We start from the raw sequence: 23,986 nt of genomic DNA, 5'->3' as shown, positions 1-23,986 counted from the left end.
GTATAAGGCTAATTGAGAAATGAGAAAAACCTCAGTAAAATTCTTGATAAATTCAATTCCAACACTATAATGAATTGAAAAAAAAAAAAAAAAAAGGGAGAGATTTTCAAAAAAGTGTTTGGAGGAAGAGCAAGAGGGACATGGCAGTTCATAATTCTAAATGGTGCTCATTTTCTCCCAAAAAAATAAATGTTTTTAGCTTTAACCTGAAGGTCTTATTTTTATCAAAGGTACGTCTAGATATCATCACAAATCCTACTGCTAAATGAGCCACTAGCTAGTCCACTGCTAATTGCAGTGGATGCAGCATAGATTAGAATCAAAATTCCCTCTCCTTCAGGTTCTTAGCATAGATTCCTTAGACTCCTGAGTCATTTCTTAGGCAGAACCAGGAGAGTTCTTTTACTGCATTACTGTTTGACAATGCTGTGCAAAATCTGAGTGTGCACAAGTAAATAATGTCCATTAACATCAGTTCATAAATCAGATTAACCACCCACAAACAACAAATATGGAATAGAAATGAGAATATTGAAGAATATACAAGTCAAATGTAAAACACCACTTACAGATGCTAAAATGCATTTTACAATGTTTTCATGAGACCGCCTGGGATGATACGTGGACAGAATCAAACTAAATTCCACAGGACTGAAGGAGTGAAACCCTTCTACAGCATGACTGGGAGGTATGTGGCCTCAGGTACAGCCTTTGTTCTCATTCACTGGTAAATCGTGACCAGAAGTATTTGACTTGATATGTTTTGATACCTCTTTTTTTTCCTCTTTTTAATTGTGATTCTCTTAGCAAGTAGCTTTTTAATTTTTAGAAATCAAATTTAATTAAAATACAAAAGAAAGTTTAGAGGCACTACCTTCAAGAGACATTTTCCAGAAACTTTTAAAAGTGGAATTGATCAATTATCATTGACCTAATGGCAGAATTTCAAGTCAGTGTGAAATAGATTGACCTAAAAGCAGGTAGCAATGCCTGTCTCCCACACATTCCCCCACTTTGCAGAAAGTTTTCTGCAACAAAGGTAAAAAATACCTTGAGTTAATCCACCATAATTTTTATATTTTCTGCACACCAGCAAAATCAATAGTTCTGATTCTTGCCAAAAGCTCATAGCACTATTTTCTAAGGTCACCTGTATTTCAATAGGATGCCAGAAATTAATTACCAGTATGAAGATTCAGAGTTTCCTACAAGGCTTGCAGTTAAACATGCAATTCCATCTCCTTATTTTAACCCCCCAGTAAATCCCAGCTTTGAGTGAAGCTCAAAGAGTTTGAGCAATGGATAGCTTTCTCCACAGAAATGTTCTTTGCAACCTTTTTTTTTTTCCCTCTCCAAATGGAGAAAAATATGGCAATGAAATTTTGGAAACTGTGAGGTAAGCTGAAGGTAGAAAACCAACTCTATAGCCAGCAGCCAGGCAGAAATTAGTTACATGATGGTTCTGAATGAGGGAGGACAACAGTAGTAATGATTACATCTTTTTTTTTTCTTTTTCTTTTTTTTTCTCTTTGTTCGTATCTTTCTCTTCATCTGCAAAGCATGAATGTAAATGAACTCTCTGTGTGGAACTGGAGAGGAATACTGGGGTGACCTCTACCGATCCACACTCCTAGGGCAGTCATGGAGCAGTTTTGCATGGCTCTTGAGCTTTGATGATAACAGTTGGAGCTTCTGCACATGCTAATGTGAAGAGTCCCTGGCCTAGTGGTATTGAGGCAGGTATCTCCAGTTGAGAGATGTTTATCCCGCACTTCATATAGTGAAGATAGAACGTGTCATTCTAAGGGCTTTTTCTCAGGGGCAATGTCTCACGGAATTGTAGACAGTCATAGAAAATACATCTGGAAGGGAGCTCAAGACATCATCTAGGCCTGTCCCACCCTGAGGAAGGTTCAGCTTTACCCAAATGACTCCTGACAGTTCTTAAATATCTCTGATAACTAAAAACCCAGATCCCTCCTGTCTCAGAGCTTATCTATCCTGATATGAGTTGTAATGGTATGCAGTGGGCAGAGCCATGCTAAAGGAGAGAAAATCTGATAATTACCTTCAGCTTTTTGCTACTGCAGCTCTTGACATACCCAGGGGACTATTATTGTTTAAAGGATATAAAGATTTCCATACATCTAGGCTTGAGGGTTATTTCTAGATATTTTACAGTCAGTTAAATATACTGGTATGTTTATGTAGCAGACATGCAAGGCATATTGCAGAGTATCAAATTCATAGGAGGATGTGTTGTTTTCCTTTATCCTTTCTTTAACTATTCCAATGCTGATAACACATATTAGAGCTCAGAGGTAAATAATCATGTTCATTCTGGCAATTCTGCCACAAGCATGCTTTAAATTGTAAAAACTCTTGGCAATGATTCACTTCTTTAGTACTTTTAAGGAATAAAGAATCTAAATAGTGAAGCAATGTGAGTCACGAGCAGCAGCCATGGAGACTTTCAATTGACATGAAATAACAGTGACTAGTAAATACAACCCTTTTCCTCCCTCACTCCTTCCTTCCAAACAATTAAGATTGGTAGTGACAGAAGGACGTCCAAACTTCTCAGTGCTCGTTCATTAACCTTCAGTTCCTAAATATCCTTCAAGTGGTCCCTCCAAGATAGCATATTTAAAATACTTTGGAAGAAATATTTCTGAAGTATTTATAAGTACTTTTAAAAAGTCAACAGTGTTCATTTTCTTTACCCATTTGAGGAATTACACAAGGAATGGATTTGGCCCAGTAAATAAGAACCACAAGTTCTAGTGACTTGCAAGCAGTTCAAGGCCAAAAATAAACTTGCTTGCTTGAGGCAATTGGTGACCTATTGGAGAATAAAAGTATTTGTCTTGTTCTTTGGGTGCTACTTTAGATCATGTGAGTCCCTTGTGACTAGGTTTTGAAAATTAGCTCCCAACGGAGAAGAATATTCCCATATAGCACAGCAAAGTTCTCATTTAAGTGCTTTTCTGAACTAATAACATTAACCTATTCTTTATATTCATTCTACTAACCTCTGTATCCGTTGTGATGCTCACTGCTTTTCTGCTAGGAACAATCAACAAGAAACCCACCTAGTGGAAATGTTTTAATGCCAAATGGGGTATGATATAAAGCTGCATGAACCAACAGCTCTTCAGACTGTATGTCAGAATTTCATTCCATAGCCATTAGTGCCTTTGTACAGTGCTCTATATTAACAATCAATATTTCATTAGGGCAGCAGGATTCCCTACCTTTATATGTTGTTTTTTTCATGTATTGTTGCATTTAATATACGTATGCATCTGGTTGTCTAGAGACAGGTAATGGTTGATTGTTTGAAGGTAACCACTTACTAAATTTCTAATAAAGCATACAATTTAAGGGGAAAGGTTGGCAAACCTAGATGGAAGATTAAATGAGTAAGACTCCCAGAGGTTCCTTTAGCTAGAGAAATTGATTTATACCATGCAGGAAAGCTTTCTTTTGAAAATTGAGTGAACAGATCGCTGCAATTTATATAAATTAAACCTTGGGCTTGTTCCTCAGACTTGAGGGTTTTTTCTTCTGTTTTTAACAAAGTTGCTGGTGCATAAACAGTGGTCGGTTCTGTTTCTAAATGTTGGTTCTTCACAGTTGTTTTTAATCATTGAACTTTTTGGAATCAATTGTAGAATTAATCTAATTGCAGCTCCCTCTTTGCTCGTCATTCTGTGGAGCACAATGCAAGAGGAAAGCTGTGGCCAGGGAGAAAAATTACAGCCTTACATTCCTGTCTCGTGTCACTTTCCTCAAACAGTCTCTGATCTATCATTACAATCAAAATTCTTTATCCTGAAAATTGCGACATGAAATTTTAAAGCTTAAAATAGCACTTCTGTAAGGCAGAGATTAGATTATGCAAAGTGTTAATGCAGCATTAACTGAAGAGTCCCAATTAAATAATTATAAATAGTTACGAGTCTAGCCTTTTCATTTCCAGAGCATCATAGTTGAAAAGTTTCACACTTTCTTTCTTTCTCTGACATTCATGTCAGTTAAGGAGGACTGAGACCTCTGCAATGTTTGTTTTTTCTTCTTTTATTAGAAAGAAGACATAAAATTTCAGTAACAAGGAAACAAGTATTGTGAAAAAATGGTAGACCTCCTTGAGACAGAATTAGTGGTTTAGACTCCTTGAGACAGAATTAGTGGTTTAGACTTATTTTAGAGGTTCTAGTAGATGCATGCAATGCTGGGATGGTATTAGCATTAATATCAGAATATAAAACTCTTAAAATCATTTTCCTGTTATCATGAGTTGTGATTTGTGACTGTTTTCTTGTAGTTCTCCCCTGTGTGTTCTTGCTGTGGTAGCCCTGGTTACATCAGGCATTTTGATGCCCTAAGAGGAAGGAAAGGGGTAGCAGTTGGATGCTTTTAAAAAGGCATAGACCTCATGTGATTCCCCAGATACTAGCAATGCTTCCTATTGTTGATTCCTATTTTATCTTGCAAAGGTCATGTCTATACTGTCAGGACCATCTTCTGTATACGTACCAGACCTTGTTCAGAGAAGCAACGATACTTCTGAAATAGAGTTTTCCTGCTCCAGACCCATTGCAACCTGCACAGTCCTGCTCTGTGCTGTGTACCCTGTTCTGTGTTGTCAGTCAATGGCAACATGCCATTTGTAAAGGTACAGTGCCTGCTGCCACTGTTGCCAGAATGATGCTCCAGAGAGCTCTCAGCTTCAAGTGCCAGTCACTTCTTACAATACTTTCCAGTTATTTTTACTTCTCCTACAAGTGTCTGGATTCACCCATAAAGTGCAATAGGAAAAACTATTATATCCTTGCCTAATCTATGGTGAAGTTAATGTTTCTCAGTGGTATGCTCTCCCTACTCTGAAGGAAAAATAATTTGCCTTCTACAACAGCCAGTTATGTCCTGAATAGATAGAATTAATTATTTTGCTAATCTCACTAAGCATTAGGTTAACACTCACTGCACGAGATCACTTCCCAATTATTTAGTTAGTAACATCATCAGCAGAACACCAACTTGCCTGGGGAATGGGAGGCAATCAACCATTGCGTAGCCATTTGAACCTAGACACTGCGTACGTGCTCAGCTCCCCAAAGACAGAAATGTAATGACACAGATTAACAAAAAGATAGGTCTTGCACAAGCAGGCCTTTTATTTTTTCCAGTAGTGGAAGACACTAGCTCAATTGATAAACTTGTTACAACCCATTGCGTTTCATCAGAAATTCTAGTCAGCTCTAATAGCATATTTTATTTTCTGCACAGCCGGGAGAATAAAAAATAAACAACAGGATGAGCTGTAATCTCTTTCTCCCCCTCGGACATCTAAAATTACGCTTGAATAATTTTTTTTTGCTGTAGCATGTTCACTCTGAATCATGCCTTGTCATGACTTAAGGTAAGATGCTAATTATTTACCTAGGCTCTTCTATGTGTCATAATAATGTACTTAGCAATGTATTATACTTCTTCCTTTCCAAAATACCATCTTCCCGAGGCAACTATTTTGAGTGATATTTAAAGATGTGGTTAATCGTAGGAGGCATTATCACAACCTTAGTACAGCAGAGACAAAAGGGAAGCAACCTGATAGCAAAGTGAAGGTGGGACAAACTTGAAAATGAAATTTGCAATTAGCATTAAGAAAGAGGGATATAATTCCAGATTGTTAATCAAAGCAGTGAGATAAAGAGCATTTGAACTCTATTAAGACAAACAAACTGCTGAAACATTAGCTTGCTGGTTAGACCTCTTGCTTAATTTCTGAAAAACTATGTATAAAATGGCCCTATTCCTAGAGGCACAGGTACAGAAGAACAGCTGTTATGCATGAGAAAACCTCCCATATTTTTTGCATTTTATGTAAGTTTCACCTGAGAGATCCTGATGTATATCTTTGTGGAGACTTTGTCTCCAATAATCTCATCAGAACCCACAAAACTAAGTTTTAGGACTGACCTCCTGATACTCTTAGTCTTATAGCATGGCATCTGGGAAGCCAGGGATACCTGTGTCTTCTCTATTCACTTCACTGCAGACCAATCTTTAAGCGAACATGAGTGAGTGTGCATCTGGGCATGTTTCTAAATAAAAACTCCAGTTGCTATAGCTGTAAAACATCCTAGGAGGACACTCCACACAGATACATGCACTTATCCTATCTTACTTGCTTTTGAATTTCAATCCAAACCAGGAAAGAAAACCAAATGATACTGTTAAACTGATACCAGATGGCTTCTGGGTCTGAAGTGGGTGCACAGGGCAGTGTGATGAATAATAAGCAAGGGAACTTCCCACAGCCTGGATCTTTTTAAACATGGTGCGACAGCCTGTTGCGTGTCAGAAGGATGTGGACAAGTGAAATAACCATGGAGATATGTTTATGCAAATTGTGCATAGCAGTAAAACAAGGCCTGAAATATTAAATTAAGTACAGGATTCTTCCTGGAGAGAAAGACAGGAAGAAAAAAATTATTAGCGTTGTGATTTTGAGCTCCATGGGTTGTTCTTTGTTATGTGAAATCATCCGATGCTTGAAAATTCCTTCAGTGTATTCATTTACAGGTTTGCCAGGGATTGCCAAACTGAAAGGATGATGGTTGAGCAGCACAGTGTGCCTGTTGCCTTCCACTTTACTGCTTCTGGAGCTACATTTGCAGAAAACTACAAAGTGCATTTTGACTTTCTGGGCGCACACATTTAAAATGGCAAAAGGGCCTCCACATAGTGGCACATTTTACAGTGGCAAAATTGGGTAAACAAAAAGAAAAAAAAATAGAGAGAGAGAAGGGAATGGCAAAATGGAGAGACCCACATTTTCACCCTTTGAAAAGCAATGTCATACTTACTAGTGAGCTAGAATTTTATTTTTATTAACTTCAGACAGGTTTATGTATTTATTTATTTATTTATTTTTCCAAATGGAAACTATTTATCAGATCCCTTTATTAGGAATTTCTTTTCTTTTCCAAGTCCACTTTCCTCAGGGGACTGGTGACCCCTTTCTCTCCTTCTGAAAAAAATGGATCTCTGAAGGCAAGACATCTCCTCCTTTAACGCATCTTTTCCCTGGATGAGGAGCAGTTATGACAAGATGAGAAATCTTAGGCCTGTCACTTGTCCCTACACAAACCAGTGTATGCTCATCAACCAGTTAACCTACAACTGGTATTTATTTCTGATGACAGCATTATCTAAGACATAAGGCTCGAGTGTGTGACTCAGGAGACCTGGGTTCTATTTCTGACTCTCGTACTAAGCCCTTGTGGGACATGGGCCTTGTCACTTCGCTTCTCTGCCTGGTCTTGCCTTAACCCTTTTTGACCATTGAGAAATAAGCTGTAGTGGGGTCAGTGGAGAACAGGGTTGTTTGGAATTTTTACCGTCACTATAATACTAACTAACAATGTGTAAAAATAAATCATAGATGATGGATATACTAAAAAAAAAAAAAAAAAGATACATGATGACCTTTAGAAGGATGGAACAAATGCAACAAAAGTCAATGAAGTGACTGTGGGGTTTATCATTAAATTAACCCAGTTTTACTTTGCAATTTTACTTTAATTATTTTCCACAAGGAGTGAAATTAATGGTATTTATTTCACTAAAACATAGGTGGTGCATCATCCTTCCTTTCCCCCTCTTGCAGGGACTAGACAAATTCTCATAATGTGCTTTCTATAAAGAAATTTTATGATATAGCAAAATATGTCTGAGGACTGGAAACTGATTGACTTCTGTAATACCATTTTTCTGTCTGACCCTTTTTCTTTTAAATAGAAAAAAGAATCAATTCAGTTGTGCCTAAACATCTGAAGTTTGAAGATCTACATTAGATTGTCATAATCTTTATTTAGTACAGTGTTGTGTTGAGTTATTTGTTTAAAGCTGACACTTCCTGACAGTATTAGGTTACATCTTAGGGAGATACTGTGAGTTGTGTTTGAAGCTGCATCTTGGATTTACTGCAGCTGCTGTAAATATCAGCTAAGCAACCTTTGTAAGTTATGCTAAAGGCATTTCTGAGTTATATAAGAATTATTCTGGTATGTAAATGAATCTCTGTTGCAAGACACCTTTAAACTATTATAAAGCTAGTGGTTGTATAGCATTTAAAATTTTATATTTAAGGTTTAAGTGTTGTTCCAGATTACAGTTGTATGAACACAGATACATTGTATTCTGTATAGCATGCATGCAAAATCGACCTTGCCATTGGTATAGTTATTGTAGTTTCTCTACAGTCTGGCACAATCTGTAAATTTATAAGAAATGGGAAAAGTTTATAGCTCAGTTTTTGTACAATTGGAGACAGGAGTTGTTCAAATATTCAAAGGTAAGTTACAGAGATGCTTTACTCTGAGCACTGTCCACACAGTCCTCACAAGGCAGCAACAAGCTTGATCTTGCAACAAGCAAACACCAATGCTTTTGAACTTAAGAGAACTGCTGTCCTCACTGGCTAAACCATGACACAGAACCCCTCACTTTACAGAAATAACTCAGACAACCTTCTCTTGGTTTTGGGGTAATCTAGCCTGAGTTATGCAAGTGCATTTTACAGGATGAGACTGAATGGAGTTAGGCAACTTACTTAGATTAAGCAGGAATTAGCTAGAGTCCAGGCTTGAACCCAGTGGTCAGTCATTTCCCATGGATGATACTTAACTCCATCACTGTGGGGCTTGAGTGATGAGCTCCGTTTTTGTCTGCCATCTCTTGAAATTTCATAGCACTCAGCTGCCATCCTTTACAGCTAGAAGCATGTGTACACACACACACAAGCTGTGCACCTCATTGCTCTCATGCACTGATTTTACTTTTAATCTTTCCCTCTCAATGACTCATTTCTGATGAAGGGAAATGACAGGAAAGAAAGAGCCTAGGGTCAGTTTTGCATCTATAGACACAACTGATCAGCTGGCAACATGAGTCCTCGAAATAAAATCCCATATACTCTACCCCAGAGGAATAAGCCAGTATTACATCACTTCCCTAAACCTTGCAGTGGCAGCTCTTCTGCATGGGTCTGGGAAAGATTCCTAGTGAAACAAGTTGTCCAGATCTGTACGTTACATAAGAAACAAAGCAAATACAGGAACCAGGTGACTTAACTGAATACATTTTGCACCACCTGGTTGTGTGCAAAGAAACCATTTACAAAACCAAAGACAAAAAGTAGTGGCAGACGTTGTAGGAACTCTTTGATACGTAAGTCTTGGTGTAAAGAGCCCTGGCCCTCCATTATCAGAAAGAGCAGAGTGAAAATGAGTAAGGGATTGGAGCAATAATTGACTATCCAGTGACACATTAATGATGGCAGCTTAAAGAGGCAACTGCTGACCAGATGGCTAGGAAAAGTAAATATACTATAAATCATTTGGCTACAGGGGTTCAGCTCTAGGCATGCTTCTCAGCCTAGGCACTCATATCACTATTTAATTTTACTGCTAGAAGAGCTCTAGCGGAGCTAGCTGTAGTAAATGCATAGGGAATGCATAACTCCCTCTTTTAAATATTGTGCGTCTTTGGGTCATGCCCTGTCCTCAGTCTTTGTCTCATCCTTTTCCACTGTCAGTCCCAGGAATTCTCAATATAGGGCAGTGTCTTCCCTTCTGCTTCTCCTCTACCTTGAATAGTAAGGCCAGATCTCAGCACTTCCTTCCTCCCTTGATACAGGGGTGTGACAGACCTACATGGATCTTTTAGTTACCAGCCCTTCAGGCCATTAAACCATATTGTTTTGTTGTAAGTAGAGCTCTGTGGAGATTCTGAAGTGCCGGTGCCTGGCTCTGCCAAAGCATCTCCCTGCTGAGAGACAAATGAGATGTATGGATTAGCTCTGTGATGCACTTCATAGCTACCCCTGCACTGAGGGAGTCCTGCGAATGCCAACCCAAAACAGGGATGAGAATTCAGTAATTAACCACAGAGACACAAAATGAAAACTTTAGAGTCATTCTAAAGAAATAACTGCCCATTTAGTATCTAGTCTACAGTAACTAGCTCTCCCAGCCAAGGCTGAACACATGGTGTTCAAGCATGCCTGTGCATAAAGGATCTTGCCGCGTAAGATGTCAAGTGGCATGGAAAAAAATGGGAGGAGAGTAGGGCAGTCAATTATATTTATAAAGGGCCTGATCCCAAGCCCATTACAGAATCTTTCTATTAACTTGAACACTAGCTTTGGACTAAGGCCAGGCATATTTGCAGTGGCAGTGAATCTATTATTATATCTTCCCGTCTGTGAAAGCAAACTGCAGGATAGGGAGAATTCTTACAGTGCATAATCTACTGAGCTATCACCTGCTTTTGGCAAAAAAACCTGTAATGTAGTTTTCCTATAATAAAAACAATAATAATTCTTCAGTCATAGCTTTATGATTAAACAACACTGAGGCAAGAATTTTTTTCTTCTTTTCTTAATTTGCATAATTCCCAGGCTGCAATGCAGAAAAACCTTTTGAGATATTAACTAGATTATAAAAATGTCATGTCAGATTTGAAAACTGCCACTAACATGAGAGTTTTAATTATGAATAAATTTAAAAAAAAAAAAAAAGAGAGAGAGAGAGAGAAACCACTTTTCCTGTGGCAATAAGATTTTGCATTATGCACAAACACTAAAGCTTAGAAATTTTCAAAGGCTGAAAAGTAAAAGTGTGATAAGAGAATGGATTATTCCGGAAAATAGGCGAAAATAAAACTGATAAAACATTGCTATTCAAATGATATCTTTACAGGAGTCATTACAACAGAATTAATGTTGTTGGAACATAGACAGAAGCAAGGTTATAAACCATTCGAGCTAGTATGCCAGAGATTTATTTCAAGAAATGAATTCTAGTGCTTGTAGCATCACTTTAGAGCTCATCCAGACAACGGTGTGCAGGATATGCATGGGAGCTTATACCATACACCACACATGCCCAAGTCAGCAGTGAGGAAAAACTTTACACTTGGCAGGAGTAGGTTACCTGTGTGCTATGAAGGATACTCTGATTTCACTGAGGTTACTTATATGCTTCTACTGAGTGGGACCGTGGGCTGCCACCAGACTCCTTTCCCTAGTGAATGTATGCAGAGCTAAGGCCTACACAATGCGGGCAAGAAAAGTTACATCTACTCCTAACTGTATTGCACCTTGATTTACCCAAGAGTAAAATGCAGTACAATATTCAGCAGCCAAGAGGAGACATTGCTGAGATGCAAACTATGTCACAAAAATATATTACATGGAGGGGGAGCCCACAAATTCTTTAGCAGAGGTAACCACACAACAGCTCAGATCTGGAAGCAGTTTAGCTGCATTTGCTTTAACTTGGCAGCTCATTGCCAGCACTGCACAGGCACAATGTCATGGCTGCCAGCCCCCGTGCTCCTCTTCAGCTCGTGGTCTTGCTGACTTGGAGTATCACCAACCGAGAGAGGATTGCATCATGCCCCATTGCACAGTGCAGAAATACTGCAGGGACCACCTACAAGTGCTTACCTGCCAGCAAATACGTTTCAGCTGCCCATGGCAAAGTTTTTGCTGATGCATCCTCACTGCCACTGCTTTCTCTTGCTGCCAAATTAAGGATTTTCTGTGCTGCAGCAACCATTTCCACTGCAGTGTGGATAAAGCCCTGGTGAACTTGCAGGGAGTCTTGGGAAGACTGTTTAAGTTGGAGCAGCACTATTGATATCGGCAGCACTGATAACCATGATGGCACCCCTCTGCACCTAACTTAGATAAAATCTGTGCTCTTTTTAGAGCCAAAAGAAAGATGTGCAATTGTTGAGATATCCTAAAGATGATAAATGTAAAGCCCCAAGATAAATAAAATCATTACTGCCATCTATTCTCCTGAAAAAGATTTTTCAACACAGGAGACTAAAACATTAGCAACCCCACATTTACGTAGGAGCTGGCATATCTGCTAAAGTGGTATTTCATGTTTAAACAGACTTGAATTTACCAGATCTAATGGATAACAATATTTCAAAAAGAGACTTAATCTATTTCATTACATTTTATATTACTTTGTTTAATAAATCATCTTTCACTAGAAGCCCAGTCTAAGATGAATTTAACAGACTTTATAAATAATGGGTCAATATCAACTTTGTCATAAATTCATTTTTACTTTGGATACAGGCCCGGTGGGTACTTTTGTATTGCTTTCTTGCAAATGATCCATAATTCATAATTAACTTTGACTTAACAATGTGACAATGCATTTTCTTTTGTCAAGTGTGGGATTTTTGCCTTTAATTTTTCAGTGAAGAAAAATTAATTCTTCTTTAATTACAGGTTTAGATAATGCTAATTTCAATTTACTTTTCTGTGTTACATGGCATGGTCTGAAATTCTTCTAGCAGCAAGAAGAACATGATTAAAAATACTTACTGGCAGAAACAATACATGGAAGCATAAGTTTAATAGTTGTCAACAGTTCAGGGAGCTGCAGGGGGGATTCATGTTCCTTTATGTAGCCAAAACATATTTGTTTCAGTTCTCTTATTACCCACATATTGGCTTTTGTAGATATTTACAGCGAACTTAAATATTCCTGTGTTAGCAAGGAGAGGAGCTTGAGGCAAGAGGAGGTTTGTTGTACAGATAAGACCATTGACTGGAAAAATTCCATACATGTGTGGGACCTGAGGGTTCCACTTTCCTAGAAAGCTAAAAAATAGACAGCCCCTAAAAATATTCTGATACCTTTCTATTGCAAGACGTGATCTGTTAGGAACAATAGTGAAATTTCAATGTGAAGGTGGAGAATGTCTCAAGGTTACAGTCTGGATAGGAACAGTTGCAAACTTGGCTGTAAATTCATGGTCCATTCAATGTGGAAAGCAAGTCAGCTAAACAGGTCGAATAGTGTCCTCAGCTATGCATTGTATGAGAATGTGGAATGGAAGAGAAAACAAAAGAATGTAAAAGCAATGTAAGGGGGCTTATTTTGGCTTCAGAACATGACTTGACATCTGCTAACTTTTGTCAGAAAACGATTTACCACATCTGAACACCTGTACAACAGATAGCAAAATTTGGTCTAGGGTTGGAAAGAAAATGAGAGCAATCTCCTTGTTTGTTGCACTTTATTGATTATTTAAAGTGCAGCTGCAGAGTCATCATGAAGTCATACATCAGAGGTGCGTTGTCTCAGGATGAATCCCATAACATGACCAATTTCAAAGGCTTAAGTTATGGAGTTAGAGGTGTATTCAGTTCTTGTCTTTACCCCCAACCTCTGTAAGTGGCCGTAAGCAAGCAAATAATTTAACTTCCACTCCCTTGCTGTTTTCTTATACATAGTTATTGTCTTGCTTCTTTAGGTTGCAGACTTCTGATGGGGGAGTCTCTCTGGCTGTAAGTTTGTCTAGTGTATTGCACAATAAGGTTGTGACAGGAGCTGGAAGTCTCTGTGCTACTGTAGCATAAGGAATAAGTGTAAGAGAATTTCATGGGATATGCATGCATATGTATAATATATGTATGTCCATACGGTACACACAAAGTCTTGTTTTCCTGCACCCAGCATTCAGAAGACAGGGTACTTCTTGTGAAATGGCAGTTCAGGGCATCTGTGCTTCTGTTTCCCCTTAGCTTCAGTGATCAGAATGCCACCTTCTAGTGTGTTCTGGTCAACCGTACCCCTACAAAGGTAGTTTTGAATGAACCCACCTGTGACTTTATTTCTCATTGTCCTGGGCATGGAAAAGCCTTTGACAATGAAGGGTTTTCATAAGCTGATCATCTCACCAGCTGGCAGCCAGTAGCACCTATCAGCACACAGGTAGGAAAATCTCTATTGAATTCTCTCATTTCTTTCTGTTCTGTTCTGTTTGAAAAGCAAAAATGTATCTGTTTCCTCTCAGCATGTACTCCACCTGAACTGAGAGTATGGTGAGTTCACCTTACCTTGTTATCCTATTTGGCTACACTTATCAGATCACAAGCTGGAACAGGTTCACAGTGGAAGTCTATTGGAGGGGATGATGGATGAGTTGCAGAGGAACGAAGCAGGTAGCTTTAGGGGGGATGGAACTGTTGTGTGCTCTTTTGTCTTGGGCACTGGTGTGTTTCAAATCCTTTTCACAGTTTTCCCCTACCTGATCACTAATGCTGTTTGGAAAGAGCTCTCTTTTCTTTCCCATTAATCATCTCTGGCACATCATTGGCATTTTTCTATTTTTTTTTCCCCTCTGTTCAAGGTCAGCCTTATCCCATGACACAAATGCATGCCCTATGTCTTCCAATCGTAGATCTGAAAATGTATGAAAAATGTACAGCTTTGATTTCTTAATCTGTTTTATGCAAGAAATGTTCTGCTATTGCAGCTTAACATGCTGCCTGATAAATGCATTGCAGGCACATCAGCAGTCACTTTCTAGCTGTTTTCCCCAAATTCTTTTCTTCTCCGGTAAGTAAATGAGGAGTGGTTTGGCTGAGGTCAAATTAAGATTGTCAGTTACATTGTCAACATTGTCTTCATCTCAGGCCCTCTGTAAGAGCATGGAGAACTTGCTGGGACCTTGATGGATTCTGCAAGAGCTTTCAGATCCTGATTGGTTCTTTCTGTTTGAACTGGGTATGGAAACACACAGCACTTACAGTTATTGCTCCTTTGCTCAGGGCTTGTATTTTCTAGTGGCTAGAGCTGCTTTTAATCCCTAGAGAGAACCTGAAAATTAGCCTAAAAATCCTGGACTTTAATACCTTACTCTATATGCAGATGCAAGTTAGCAGTATGTCTTACCTTGGCTAAGTATCATTCTGGTCTTTGACATTGTATTTCTGTTGTAATCAAACATCACAAAAAACAATAACTTTCTAAGAAAACAAATAAATAGAGGATCAGCTCTAAGAATAGGCAAAATGGGTGTCAACTTAGTAGGAAATCAAGGATGGAAAAAAATAAGTAAATGTATACAAAAAGTGAAATGTTACTTGTTCAGGAACCAAATTTGTTTCTTGTTAGAGCTGGTGTCAGTGATGATATTTAATTTTCTTAGTAATTTTCTAGACAGTCTGGATATAAGCAGGGATAAGGGCCAAGAGTCAGCCTTCATTCCCTAAAGACTAGGCAGACATTAGAACTGGATAAATAAGCACAAAAACTGTGTTATGCTGTTTTGTTTAAGTTCTACGATTGGGCTAAAATTCATTCCTAGGTTAAGAATGAGCCAGGTCTACGTCCATTAGGAGCTGCAGTTAAGTACCAGTTTAACTGGCCGAATTTTGTTCTAGGCTTCTGCTGCCCACACATAGCTGGCCCCTTACAGCACGATTTCTCAAAAAGCATTTCCTATACAGATGGGTAAACCATTTCAATTTTTGATCATCACAACCCTCCAAGCTAGCAGTGGTTGTTTTCACAAACAGACATTTTCAAATTCCCTAGGGAGATTCAGAGAATGTGCTTCTCATTCCAGAGGCCTTTGAATGGAGCTACAAAACTGAATTACTAAAACCCTTCCAATTTCAGAAAAATGTTCAGTTCAGATTCTTGAACAAAACCTCTGAGGTCTTGTTTTGTATACCTGTCACATTTCAAACTCACTTTGAGTGTCATATTTAAACAGGAGCTTCATGTAGATTTGGGCCTGCTGCCATTCTCCATGCAGAATTCAGAATGATTTGAGAGGGAAGCCCAGCAGAACGTTACCAAAGTCCCTATAGTTTTCATAATTGATAGAAAAGCTTTTTTCATTTTTGGAAAAGTCAGATAAAATTCTAGAGATAAAAAGTGAAAATGTTCTGCATAACACAAACAATTGATTTTGTCAACTTTTCAGCAGCTGTAATGGTGAGAAACATTTTATTGGCAAGCGCTATTAGCTTCTTATGAGAGCTTTGCCATTTAATAACCTCTAAGACAGAAAAGTAGAGAGAAGGTAGGGAAGAGATGTGATAAGCCAACAAGAGTTCTGACCCTATGCTAAGATAATTCCAATGCAGTGAAGGTTTACATCCTTTCTCTTTCATTAAAATAAATCAAAATCTACTGAATAAATTTAACTATACTTCTGGATTTAATTATTCTTTTGCTGAATAAGCAGAGAAGAGTGAATAAATTCATCATGATGTTTGTATACACAGGTTTCCTTGTGCATTCTTCTTCACTAATCATACTTACTTAGCTCATGGTATCAAGGAAATCAAAAGGAATTTAGAAAGAACTAAAAAGATACAAATAGTGGCTGGAGAGTTGCTGGAGGGAGCTAGCAGTTGTAGCTATGCTATTCCTCACTTGTTTTTTTGTGTCCCTGTTCTGCAACCATCTGTTTTTACTGTTTCAAGCTAACTCCTGGATTCTATCTATAATGGAAGCAATAATAAGCCTTGAGATATTTGTACCATAAGAGCCTTTGTTCACAAGTGTCTCTGATACCTTGAGAGAACAATCCTGAAAGAGAAAATCTGCTGTGTTTCTAAAGCACAGGATGCTTTAAAGAAGTTGCTGCCCTCAACTGCCATTTGTAAAACTGGCTTATTTATAGTAACTCCTTTTTTTCCTGTCCTTGTATGTTTAGATAGAAAACTTGTCAGATTGCAACTGTCTGTTGTTTTCCTCCTGGCCAGTGAAAGTCTGATCTTCATTAGGGCCTCAGCATGCTACAACTACATAAAGGAATGTCTATCTCATCATGGTAAGTCAGTGGTTACTATTAGCCTTGGCAGGGCATATTCAGAAATGCACTGCTTTCAACCTGAGTCTGTTCAAACTGAATTAATGAATTTTACTAGTGACTTTAATGGCATAGTAGTGACTTTTATGTGAGGCTAAATAGGCTAGCTTGAAGCACGTTTAGAAATCCCACCAGTAAAGATGCACCACATAAGCCTTCTTCTAAGGCACCAAACTGGACTTCACTAATTTGTGTTTTATGTGTGCAAACACTGTGCCAAGAGGTGAGTTTCACTGTGTTCTAGTATTGCAGATTCTTTAAGTGTACCACATGATCATAGGCAGTAGCACGTGAAGAATACAGCCTACAGTATTAGCTACATAGGTTTTGATGGAGGTGATGGGCATCAGATTTAACACCTATAGGATTTGGCTCCAGTATTTGTATTGTTATTAATTTGCTGTCATGCACAGTAAGCAATTTTTCATCTTCAGAGTTTTATGACGTCTTGCCATGTCAGGAGAGACAGGATTGATTCAGGAAAGGACATTTCAGTTATTTTGTCTGTGATTGTACTGCTCAAGAATCTGGCATTTCTGACATGAGTGAAGGATAAGAAAAAATGAGAAAGTCTAAACTTTTATTCACAATATGCCACAAACAACAAATAGCAGATAAATTGACACATATTAAATTTTACAATTAATCATATTTCTGCTCAGTTGAAAAGTGAAGAAACAATTAAGAATAATGGTGAGATGTAGCAAATGGACTGGCATATCATACATCCTGGTATAGGTTCTGTGCATTTACCTTGCTGATGCAGGGGATGTAGAAGGGAAGAGGAGATGATAGCATAGTACAATTCCCTGATGTGCAGTCTGGATTCTTCATGATGTAGTTTTTGCTTCATGGATTTTTAGGTGTGAGATTAGCCTAGAGGTCTCAATGTAGTATTAGTTTTGGCCTGTACTTTACACTGTGCGAAAGCAAGTGAGTTTTGGTTACTGGGAGCATGGAACAAGTCACATTTACTTTGTTCTGGTGTTGACCTTGTGAGTAACCTAGGATAGAACATTTCATCTACCTTATGATCTCCTTTCCTTTTGCAACAAAATAATTAATTGCTGTATTATACCTCCACTGTGAAGTTTGAAATAATTACATAGCTTTATTTTTTGCTCAAAGAGCTTAATGGTGGAGTATTAAGGGTTTGGGAGAAGGAAGGTTTCCACAGGAAAATAATTATGTATCATGGTATGGGTCGTTCAAACCAATATCGTAGTGTTAATTTACACATCAGCATTAAGTTCACCAGTGATGTGTTGTTGTTGTTTTTGTTTTGTGATATTAAGAATGGAAAGCCTTTTTTTGACTAATAGCTTAAAACAGATTCATCTGCTACCATTGTACTGGGTATCAAAGTGAAAGATAATGCATTGCTCCATCTCTGAAATACTAATGGGCCCCTTGATTTTCTGAGTTTCTGTCTTCAGTGAGTACCTTAATCATTTTGGGCTTCTGTGATCTATTCAAAGATCAGCTTCAAATATAGAATGACAATGAAGTTTTCCAACTAAGGAAAAAATATCCAGGTACTTTAAGGACAATAGTTCGTATTTAGACTGTAGGTATAAGAATATAAGAATAGCAAAACTGCCCATCTGAAGGCAGATCATATGAGAGACACTGTGTCCCCAGTGTCAGAGCATGTGATAAGAAACTCTGCATGCCTCCTGAAGTAAATCTGTCATGCTAGGATAAGGCTGTATTCCAGGACTGTCTTGGCTGCCAAAGGTTATCTGGTCCTAACGTGGATAATTCTTATCAGGGTTGAATGTGGATGGTGCAATACCTACACAGAGTAACACAGAGGCAAGTGTTTTCAGAAGAGACTAAAGAAAGCCCAGTACCGTAAGCTTCTCTGAAAACTTGAGCTTACAGAAAAGAATGCATTCATGCCCTGTGTTAACAGATCACTGTCTGTGGTATGAAAAGAACAGACTGATGTTTCAGAGAGGATTTTTTAACAGTGTTATCATCTCCTGACATTTGGGGAAACAGGTTCCATTTGATAAGCAGGTCATCTATTTAAGAAATGGCTTCTTTAGTAGTGGTGAAACATCTGCCTAAGCACATATGTCTCTTAGCCAGAGACTCGAGGAGGGTTTACAGTTCCAGTTGTGAGTATAACGATAGCTCTAAATACCATCTGGACCATGAAACCAAATTTAAAACATTGAATTGCAAGCATTTAGGAGGAAGGCGGCTTGACTAATGCTCAATAATCACCAATTTCAGATGAGGTTCTTAACAAAAAACAAGACAAGAGAAAGAGACATGATGGAGCAATTCTAAACTTCAAAATAATTTTCGAGAGTATGGAATCTGGCAAGCAAATTCTGTCAGTGACTGAAATCAGAGCAGAATTAAAATTCACTTACAAAATGTTCCTATATCTAGCTTCACCCTCTTCGCACATCAGTGTAACTTTCTGTCCTCAAGTGACCATCTTCCAAGGGGAACACAGAGCAATCAAAGAAGACTTAAGAAAAAGGCTTATCTCTTTTCCCAAGTTCACAAACCCTGGTTTTCAAAAATTATGACAAAAACGGTAACTTTAGGACAAAGGTGGGTGAGATCAAATGAAGCCAATTTGCTATGTAATAAAATTTTTCAAAAAACATGAGATTTCATAATGATAACATTCAACTTACTCTCCAGAGGAAGGGTTAGTGAATTTAATTGGTAATATTTTTTTTATTTTATTTTTTTGTATGTGGATAGTAGTATTACAGAAAAGCAGCAGCACTCATATATCATGGTGATGGCAGCATCTGGATAGATAAATGTAAGAAAACTCACTGTACATGAAAGTTGATCCCCATTAAAATGAGACAAACTCTAGTGAACTGCAAAGCAAAGGCGGGCAAATATTTCACCTCAAATCTCAAAACATTCTGGCATTAAAATAAAGGTAGCCTACTACCTACCCAAAGCTTAATTACCTTCTTGCACAAAGACAGACTTCTGTGTGTTTTTTTTTAATCTAACTGGAGGTGTAAGATAACCTAAAGGAAATTATTAATGCTAAAATGCTTATGTTTAAGCATGAGTAATTTCACTAACATCATTGGCACTAATCATCTGCTTTGGATTTAACATGTGTTTTAGTTCTGTGCACACTGGTGTCATAAATTGCAGTGCTGCAAGGCACAATCACACCAATTACTCCCTATGTTTAGGGACTACTGTCCCCTATAAGTCCATTACTACTTTACTGTTGTTGAACATGAAGTTCGATACAATATCTGTTACTAGACACATTCAACTAGATAAACCTCTGCTCTATTCATTGCAGAACTTTCTACACCCTTAAAATATTAAATGAGTTACATGAAAAACCTTTTTTTTAAACCAGATGAGAGGCAGTGAATTCTCAAAAATTTTACATGAGGTTAAAAAAATTAAAACTCATTGCTCTGAAGGACCATGATTAAGGCTGCCTCTGAACAGCTCTTCCTAAATTGTGGGTTATAACCTCTTTCAGCTACAAGTCCCTGTGTTGAATGTGAAGTGAATAAAATGTTTATTAACATACCAATGTGCCACTCAGGTATTTTCTCTGAACATTTGGGAAACATGTAGAGGACTTTCTAAAACTCATTATATTAAAGAAAGTAGTGATTTTAGTTGCAAGATGTGAATTATATGGATGAGTGAGCGTCGGTAAACAAGCTTATTTTAAACTGATACGTTGGAAAACCTATTTCTAAAAACAATTAGTGATGAATTACTTTTAGCAGTTGGGAAGGTCATTAAACTGTGTTCCCTACATGAGCAAGTGCAAAGAAAATTTACAGCTCAGAGATGGGGAAAAGAAATCTATGATTTTTTTTCCATCCAAGGAAATGAACAGGCAAATCTGAATTGTCAGCCTGGGTTCAGAAAACAAACAGCATCCCTGCATTCTGTGCATATAGGAAAGAAGTTCAAAGAGGCCAAAAGCTACATATAACAGCAAAGCTTTCCAAATTCTCCATCAGCTCTCAAACATCACGTTCAACTTACAAATATTCCAGCATTCCAAATTGACTGAAAATTGAGGTCAATATTGTTTGTGCCACTCTAGCAGTTCAAAGACTTATCCATTCGCATTCCATGTAAATGCTGCTCTATCACACTTTTACATCACCAACTTGCCACTGTTAAGCCAGAAAGGAGAAAATGGGGAGCCCAAGAAATAAGTGTAATAGATACACTGTCAAAATTGTATTTGAGGCAATCAATCTGTAAAATGACCTAGGAGGGGTTCCTAGGGAGCCTAAGCATTTTGAATCTGCTGAGCTTAGATAGTAAGATACAGTTTACAGAATTCAAAATTGAAGCAAAGAGCTAGCTGGATTTGTTGTTGTTTTGTTTTGTTTCATGTTTAAATCGGGCTGAATGTTATGATTGTCTGAAGGAAGTTATTCTCTCTGGACACAAGATCTGACAGAAGCAGAAGCAAAAGCTTCCCTAAGGCAGGCTGTGTAGTTAACAATGTGGATTAAAAGAATGTGGATTAAAATATTAACAGACTACCCCAATTAAAGAGGATAGTTATGGTTACAACAGGGAACTAGACCTCTGCGTTCAGTTCTGGACTTGAGCTTCAATTTTATCATCCCTGAGACTCCGTCTGGGATTCATCAATGTGAAGAGGTGCAGGAACTTCCCTTCATATCCTCACAGATCATATGAAAGCAATGATACCTTTTAACACCCTCTGTCTGTTTAGACTGACACTACATATCATGTCCCCTGTGAAACTAGCTCATCATTTAATCTTCCATAAGATGCCAAAATACAGATAATGCAGGTTGCCCTTGGGAGAGCTATCTCACCTTGGTGATGTAGAGCAAGGTGGAAGAATTTTACCTGAAGAACCTAGTACTCTGGCATCTTTGTACCACTGCAGACTGCAACAGAAGACTTCATAACCTTTCTGAAATACAGAAAAAATAAATAAATAAATAAATAACTAGTCTAGAGGCTTTGCCCATGAGCATCTCCTGCATGTCAATTTCCAATGTAGAGGAGAAAAATGAAGCTGTTTACCTTTCTTTAAAAAAGCAATAATACTTCTCCTGATAATCGTGATGTTAAAGTAAAAATTGGATTAATAAATCTGTGATTATTGTAATCTATCCTCTATTTTTTTCTGCTTTGTGACAGGTAAATACTATTCCATATAAAATCTAGAACTTCACATTTCATATAGATAGGATTTTGTTCCAGTAATCACTAAGTCAGTTTAAAAGAAATCAGTTATTTGATAGAAATTCAGTCAAAGAGAAGAGGCAAAAAAACAGAAAATAAGGTAGATATCTATCTAAAGTCATCTTTCCTTCTGGTCAAATAGATGACGATGTCAAAGGTTTTCCTCACCTGACCATACATCAGAGCCGCATCTGCAAAAGAAGATCTCATTACTTTAAATGTTTGACTTAAATTGGCAAAGTGAGAGAATTTTTTTTCAGAGCTCTTCAGCATATGTAAACAATTTGGTGGCTAATGCTGTTTATACCTTTGACACTCTCTTAAAAGAGCCAAATTGGACAGTTTTTCCTTAGGTGAAACACCCATATAAATCAGTGCATGGGAGGCACAGGGACAGGAGAAGGAATGAAATTGAGATCCTTTGGGCTACAGAATGTATGAATTCCTTTTAATGAGATTTTGATTACAAGCAGAGTGCCTTGGAGCAAAAACTACAGCAATAATCTCTAATGTATTATTTTGGAGGAGAAATTTAAACATTATAATGCTCATCCAATGAATGTCCATTTAGGCTAGCTAATGATGAAACACTGTATATTACACAGTTCTAACCAACTAATGTGAGGAAGGATGTCTTTTATGGTATTATGTAAAAAGAGATCAGGTTCATCAAGAATGCAGTTACTCACTTGGAAACCTTCCCATTTACTGCGTCTCGGGAATCATGGGGAATCAAAACCAGATATAATGAGATCATTTCCCTCAAGTAAAAATGGAATGTGTGCTTAGCCATTATTGATTATTAGACAAAATGAAAAGGAGTGCAATCCCACATCGATATCCTCTTACCTAGTAAAGTCTGGCTATAGAAAGAGGCCTATACGGATTTATTTTTTTTATTTTTATTTTTTGATTGGAAGATCTATGTTCTTTCATTAAGGAGACATATTTTCATTGGAAAATGGTGGTACTTTACCTTGTGGACAGTAAAACTTTTAAAACAAAGCTCTAAATTGATTAATTTACTCTACAGTGCCTGATTATCAGTCCCACATTCACAAGAAGCTTAGGAAACCAGTTGCTCAAGCTGGAGTACAAAAAAAAGCCTAAGCTGCCTTTCATAGACTCTTACATTGTCTTTTCCATTTGGCTCCAGGTGAAAGCTGATGATTTGGAAAGTTCTGGTCTGAATGTGTTTACATGAACACAACCAAAATCAAGACCACAGTCCTCGTCTGTGAAGTAGTGATGAAAAATCTTGCAGAGGCCATAGAAGTACTCACCTGCATGTACAAAAATCTTTGTGGTTTTTGCCTGACCTCAACCTCCAAACTCAAATCTTCTTCTAAGACATCCTGATATAAACCTCAAAGCTATAGTCAAAGCATCCAATGCTAGCATCCTCAAATATGGAAAGTCTCAGCACTCCTGAAATCTAATTCCTTTATTTTGTTCATTTATCTGTTTCTTCATCCTGTTCCCACTCAGCAATAGCAGCAGCATGTACTGTTTGTTCCTACACATCACAGCAGAGTATGAGTTATGATACTATTTTTCTCATACCTCTGTTGATCAGAAAAGAGCATAAAGGATACAAGGAACTGCACTGGGTCTTGCAAGAAGGCAGTCTGTGGTGAGGAATGAAGGTTAGCATTTTTTTTACAACTCTCTCAAGCTGAGTTAAGTGAATAGAGAAGAAAACTGCACATCTGCCACAACTGAGTAGAATGAGTTGCCGTCTGTTGTGCCTGCACAGTTAAGAAATCTCAGCAAAAACAGCAGTCCCCAGACAAAAGCTGGGACAAGCCAAGGTGTGTCCGGGATCCTGTGTGGGTGTGCAATGGCCTGATCTCTCTTTCAGATACGCTGTTTCCCCAACACAGGAAAAGGAATGGCATCCCCACAGTGGCTAGAGCAATTGCTCCACAGGCTAGTGACATCAGAAAAGTATCTGATGCCTTTTTGATTTATTTTAATGGGGCTTAACTGATGGAAATGAGGGAAGCTAACATACGCCTGTCAGAATACTTGGTGGAATACCAGTGAGCTCATGTTCCATAGTGGAAACCCA

At 37.9% G+C, this 23,986-nt stretch overlaps 1 long non-coding RNA gene across 2 annotated transcripts in view; it reads left to right on the top strand.

The window, feature by feature from the left end:
• Positions 1–23,986, top strand: part of LOC308179671 — a 272,263-nt gene that overhangs the window by 159,165 nt on the left and 89,112 nt on the right. The gene's annotated exons all lie outside the window — the stretch shown is intronic.

This window comes from Anser brachyrhynchus, assembly GCF_964034855.1.
Source record: "Anser brachyrhynchus genome assembly, chromosome: 17".
Lineage (NCBI taxonomy): Eukaryota > Metazoa > Chordata > Aves > Anseriformes > Anatidae > Anser > Anser brachyrhynchus.
Note: the sequence above shows the minus strand (reverse complement) of the source record. Positions and strands in the feature narration are given on the sequence as shown.